The sequence below is a fragment of the Meriones unguiculatus genome, chromosome 9 (genome assembly GCF_030254825.1).
Source record: "Meriones unguiculatus strain TT.TT164.6M chromosome 9, Bangor_MerUng_6.1, whole genome shotgun sequence".
Classification (NCBI taxonomy): Eukaryota; Metazoa; Chordata; class Mammalia; order Rodentia; family Muridae; genus Meriones; species Meriones unguiculatus.
This window is the reverse complement of record NC_083357.1, coordinates 38,286,839-38,293,479: the sequence shown is the minus strand read 5'-3', so window position 1 is coordinate 38,293,479 and position 6,641 is coordinate 38,286,839. Positions and strand designations below refer to the sequence as shown.

The 6,641-nt window shown below is 42.9% G+C and overlaps 1 non-coding gene across 1 annotated transcript; it reads left to right on the top strand.

The window, feature by feature from the left end:
- The first annotated feature begins 4,875 nt into the window (after positions 1 to 4,875).
- LOC132656668 (U6 spliceosomal RNA) lies at positions 4,876 to 4,978 on the top strand. Its single transcript, XR_009594384.1, has one exon. It is a non-coding gene; the product is annotated as a U6 spliceosomal RNA (small nuclear RNA).
- The last annotated feature ends 1,663 nt before the right edge of the window (positions 4,979 to 6,641 follow it).

The window sequence follows — 6,641 nt, the reverse complement described above, 5'->3', positions numbered from 1 at the left end:
TTAAGTGCACTGGCTGTTCTTCCAAAGGTCCTGAGTGCAATTCCTAGCAACCAAATGGTGGTGCTTAGCTATCTCTAATGGGCTCTGGTGCCCTCTTCTGGTGTGCTGGCCTACATGCAGATTTAAAAAAAAATCTTAAAAGTCAAATAAAACAGAATAAAATAAAACTCATAACTATAGGGAGAAGGCAGCTTCTGGGAACTCATCTGAAGTTATTGGTTTATTGAACTCATCTTCCCATGCAAATGAGCTTTATTTGTTCACAGCCCAGGCAGGCAGCTGTAGGCTAAAGAATCCCAGCTGAGCTCCCAAAGAAAGAGATTTTAAAATTTCATCTTCTCTAAGTAAAATTTCAAAATATCTGATTGGATATAATAGCCTGCCTTGGGTCATGTAGTCACCAATCCACAACCTAAGCAGCAGGGAGTTTGATTGGCAGGTTCCCCAGAGCCTGCATGGAAGAGCTAGGATTAACTGAATGATGGAGTAAGCTCATCACACAGAAAAGTATCCATCATTGTTATCTACATTGTGCAGTACAAGCAACTGACGCTCAGTGATGCCAGCTGAACATTCTCCCTATGCCACAGAAAGCATTGATGGTTACCGTAATTAATAGCTCTCTACTGGGGACCGTGGCTTTTGCTCTCCCTCTGTTGGGAAACCCTGCTGCTAAGGTCGCAGTCCACCATGGCACTTTGTCAGCGGGGCTTCCTCTTCTCTGCCTGGGGAGCCTGGATCCCCACAACCTCTATCTGAGGAATGTCACATAATCCTTAGGGATATTACAGGTCCAACATTCCCTCCCCCCCCCCCCCGCCACCTCTGCCCCATAGATAAGAACTCATTCAGCAAGCACCCGGGATTTCTGGAATGCCTCTCCGTGCTAATGAGGCATCTCAGTCCCTTAGCCCTCCAGCCAATGGTCTATACCCACCCTGGCTATTCCTAGTCCCTCCCAAAGTCCTATGTAACCCTTGCTCATCCCAGATAAAATTGAACTGCCTCACTGAAGCTGGTCCCAGAGGTCTGTCATTTCCATCCATGCTCACAGGCTGTCTGATTCCCAGGTTCATTGCTTCTGCTCCCTTTGTGGATGGTCCCCAAGGGAAGGAAGGGTCACATCCTTCCACCAGAGGAAGATGTGTTCCTCTACACTGAAGATCTGCTCATCAACATTTTGTATGGTTTTCAAATCTCATCTCAAATATCACCTCATCTATGAAGTTGCACAATGATTTACCAAAATGGAAATGAATTGATTCTTGACTGGAAGTTGTCAGCATTGGCTCCACCACAGATTCATTTGGGTAACTGGTTCAAACGCTGCTCCTCCATTCAATTCTCCCTGACCCAAAAGCTCAAGTACTCTCATCTCTTCTTGTACAATAATTAGAACTTTTAAAACTCATAACTTCTGTATCAGCTGTTTCTTTGACAATGGAATTAATGCTTGTACAACAGCCTGTGGCTTTACATCTGCTATACCAGGAAATCCAATTTTATTGAATAAGGCAGTATTTAAGTATTTTAAAAATATGGTCATGTCTTTTTTTAAGACAGTCTTAATTTCCCTCCTGATGACTGTGGGTAGAAACTAGTAGTGATTTGCCCAATTGATTTGAATGGAAGTTTCTGTAACAGTATGCAACTTTGGATGCAAGGCATACATAGCTCTGTGACCCCTTGTCAGTCCCTCCAAAAGGCTCATCCAGGGTGGAATGACTCATAATCACTGAGTCTAAGACCATTCAAACAGCCTAGGGAGCGCTCCTGGGAAAAGCACATGCGTGAGCATCTCCCAGTACAGCCTACATCCCTGGTCCAGGCCTTTGGATGACAACAGCCCCGTGAGAGCTTGACCATAGCCACTGGAGACAGGCTAATCCAGGACCTCCCAGCTAAGCTGCTAAATAGTGCTTGATCCATATAAACTGAGAAAATCAGTATTTATTATGTGTTTTTATAATCTTTAAATTTGCATAAAAACTCTTAGATGTCATTATGGCATTTGTAAATAGTGTATTTTAGTAGATTCTCCTTCCCCACCCTCAAATCCTCTCCCCCTCCTCTTGTGACCTTCCAATCTCTTTTTCACTACCATGTCACATGTACTCTCCTCCCCACATCCTTCCTCAACATTGTTTTTATCTGCTCTTGGTCTCCATTGTGTTGGGCCATAGTTTTTATTCACAGCAATAGGCAGCTAAGATACATGTCTACACATAAAAATTCAGGAAGGATGTTTAACACGAGGTATCTTAACCTGGGCTCAGGAGATGGATTGCGAGGAAAACTAATGTGGTAGCATGTCATTAACAGGGAAGCAGGAGTGATGAAGAGAGAGGAGGAGGGAGAACATATCCTAGAGTGCATTTCTGAGCTGACTCCTGTGAGTCCTTAATTGCAGTTGAATGCTTTATCATGTGGGACTGATCCTGAAAGGATCAGAATCAGGACCAGGTTAATTTGTTCAAGGAAAGGAGGTGAAAAGAATTTATCCATCAACTCCATTCTTTTTAGTTAAGGTCCCTTAGCAGCACATTAACTCTGTACAGTTCCTGGGTATATTTGCATCATTATGTTAGTAAGCTTCTTTCACTATAAAAAATATATGAGATAATAAACTTATAAAGCAAAAAGATTTATTTGTTTATAAGTTATAGGTTTGGATCCATGATCAGTTGGCCCTATTGTTTTTGGCTTTGTTAAGCACCTGGCAGAGTAAAACCATTCAGTTCATGACCAGGAAATAAAGGAGAGAAGAGACTGTAGGATCATGATACTCTTCAAGGGCATGACCTCAGTGGCCTAAAGACCTTCTAATAGGTCCTATCTCTTAAAGATCTCCCAGCCAAAAGATCTTTTGGTTCCAAGTGGAACCAAAAGTTCTATGCCTCTCCCGCCACCCCCCTACCCCTGATCCCCTGTAACTTCTTCTTTGTTGTCTTCCAAGATAAGATAAGCCTCCAAAAGGGAGAAAGTATTTTAATGCACACAGAAGAGGATCACTTTCACGTGACAATTCCAGTTGGTACGAATCATTCATCCTAGCCAGAGAGCATATACACTATTGCTTGTTTATCTAATTAACTGTTTATGCTTTCTCTCGGTCATGTCAGATGATCAGCCAGCCTACTGCCATGAGACCCAACTCATCTTCTCTCCTCTTGTCTACAAGTCACAAACAGGCTTCCAAACAAGCAGCAGGGAAGGAGGCAAGGAATAGTCAGAACTTCATATGAAGACGTGCGCGTGTGGATGGCTTGTAGCAGTCAGAGTCCTCCTACAATTTCCAGAAGTAAAAATCTTCCAAGAGATCCCACTCCAGATGTGCCACCGGAATCTCCAGAATTTCTGGAGACTTTTTGCAAAGTCATCTTTGTCTGAGCCCCACTCCAGTCTGTTGACCTGGACTCTTAAGCTCAAAAATCTCTGTGCTAGCAGTGTATCAAAGCAGATATTAAGACTCATAACCAAACCTTCAGCAGAGTGCAGGAAATCATATGAAAGAAGGGGGGGCGGTTAGTAAGACCTGGAGAGGACAGGACAGGGTCTTTTATGAGACTGTTTCTCCAACCAAGGACCATGTATGGATATAGAACCTCTGCTTGGATATAGCCCATGGTAGCTCAGTATCCAAGTGGGTATCCTAGTAAAGGGAACAGGGACTGTTTCTGACATGAACTTAATGGCTGGCTCTTTGACACCCTCCCCTCCCTGAGGGAGGAGCAGCCTTGCTAGGCCACAGAAGAGGACAGTCCTGAAGAGACTGGATAAGCTAGGGTCAGATAGAAGGGGAGGAGGTCTTCCCCTATCAGTGGACTTGTAAAGGAGCAGGGAGGAGATGAGGAAGGAATGATGGGATTGAGAGGGAATGATGGAGGGGGCTATACCTGGAATACAAAGTAAATAACCTATGATTAATATAAAAAATAAAAATTATTATTAAAAAAAATCCCTGAGCAAATAGGCCACACTGGGTTGACAACAGCTTCCCCTGTCTGATGATTAGAGGGGTTTCTATCCAGAAAGTGACTGAATATTTAAAATAATGCTTAAATAATATTTTATGTTTTCTGCTGATTTGTCATCTGGCATCCCTTGGTTATCTGGAATTTAATCCAAAAATTCCCAAGCCTGCTATTACACATCCTTAGACCTCAGCATAGGCAGTAACTGTAGCTTGAATCTTTTCAGCTACAAAACTGAAGGTGAGCCAGGAGGAGGGGTGGCTGTCAGGCCTTTCAGCACAGCCGTTTTGACTTTCTCTGCTAAGGACTCACTGAAGCTGCCATACCATAAGAGGGCTCAGTCGGAAGGACACTGAAAATCACATGACTTACAATTTTCACCTTTCAGGGGGACCTAGAAGTGGAATGCAGACTATCAGAAGCCCTACAACCACACCACATCTCCACTGCATACAGTGTTTCCTATTGCCAATGTCATTTGTGTGTGCCCTAGTAGTACTATTCATCCTCAAAATCCCCGGTAGCACATGTCCCATCTTCTCCACCAGCTGATTCAGAATCACAGCATTCTAGAGCAGCAAAGCTGACAGAAATCTTCCTAGGGACAATATAAGTGTTGGCATTTCTGGAAGGCTTACCATGGCTCAGCCACTTCATATATATTATTTCACTTAATTGTCACGCTATTGCTGTCATGGAGGTTTTGCAATTTTCATAGTTTAGATAAAAAAACAAAACAAAACAAAAAACCCCAGGCTTAAAAAAGAGATGAGATCTGTTCAAGGTTACATGCCAAATAACCCATATCACAATATCTAAAACAGTGTTTCTTAGTGTGAGGAATGTGTACAAGATAGTTTACCAAGAGTCATAAGAAGCCCATGATTCAGGCAGCCTCTCCTGCTCATTTCAGCAGCGCAAACACTAAATGGGAACAATGCACAGAAGGTTAGCATAGCCCTCACACAATGATGACACGAATTCCTGAAGTGTTCTGTAGTTTTAGCATTTCTTTATAAAACTACTAGCATGTCTCCGAAATGAAGGTTTTATTCAAGGGCAAATAATTTAAAACCATTTTAATGAAGTAAACATGAATGCGCTATGAAACGATACAAATTTTGTCTAAATTTAAAAATAAAATATGAAGCTTTAAGAAAGATATTCACATAGGAAGCTATTTCTGGTTTGCCTCTGGGTCCAGGGGCCTCTGTTGCAGCCCTCTGGCCCAGAGATTTGAAAGCCTGGCCAGAGGCTTTTGTTACCACCTAAACTGGAATTTAGGAATGGCACCCCTAGTGGAGAAAGGGGAAATGATGCCTCCTAGGTTTTGTTCAGAGATTACAACAGTGCCTATCATTGAAGAGTATTAATCATATAACTCCAAGGTTGCCAAGCTCCTTTCTGCCTATTGCACTCTCTTGTTTGCAAAGCTTTCAAGTGTAGAGGTAATAGTCTGTTACTTGATGAATGAGCCCAGAGGCAAACTTAACCCACTCTTAATCCTTACTCTGTACCACTTCTAGCCCTCAGGTTTTTCTTCTCCCATAGATTTTTTTTTTTTCCTGTGAAAACAGCCAGAACCATCCTTGAGATGGTTATAATCATCCAATGAGATGGTTATAATCATTTGGCTGGCCTGTCTCTACAGCTGTCAGGGTTTGGCATCCCTCTACAAAGTGACCACACTGAAGAAGACAAGTGGGAAGTGCACCAAGCCTTCATTTCATTTCAGTCGCCATGTTGGCTAGATTTTTGTCAAAGTGACACAAACTAGGGTCATCTTGGAGGAAGGGATCTCAATTGAGAAAATGTCTCCATCCTTTTGGCAAGTATGTGAGACATATTTTTAGACTAATGGTTGATATGGAAGAGCCCAACCCACTGTGGTAAGTGGCATTCCTGGGCAGGTGGTCCTGGATTGGATAGGAGAGTAAAGTGAGCAAGCCAAGGCAGTAAGACAGTGCATAGCATTCTTCCTTGGTCTCTGCTTCATTTCTGGTCTGGAGTTGCTGCCCTGACTTTGAGGCTATAACAATAAGCTGAAATAATATTTTTTTTTCCTCCTTGGGTTGCTTTTGGTCATAGTGCTTATCACAGCAATAGAAATCAAACTGAGATGGTTGTACACAGCATGATCTGACATTGTGACATGACGTGAAATCAAGAACCCCATCAAGCAGGCAGACAAAGGTATGGCCTGGTAAGCTATGGAAGACACACAAGCGAAGCACTCAAAATGGGAGCTCCTCTACACTCTCTCTACAGCTGACAGCACCATGTCACTGAACTCTGGTTCATAGTCTGCAACTTCTGGCCATTCCCTTTGGCTGGAGACTATTTTACTTGCTCATTTCCTGCCCACCTTCTCCTTTCCCTTCATACATCATCAATATCATTTCTTCTAAGTTTCCCTGACCCTTACCAGTCTGAGAACTCCATGTGTACTCTTAATCAGCCATACTTCCCCTGTATGGAGGCCTAGCAGGTGCCTTAGAGTTGCTTGTCTGTGAACATCGCAAGAACGTGAGTCTGTAGAGAAAATCCCTGGCACACAGTAGGTGCTCTTTGAATTGTTTCTAACTGAAAATTACCAATATTCTGTACCCTTGGAGGCCCCTTTGAATCCCAGGAAACTGGGATTCAGTTTCCTGGAAATTCTGCCAG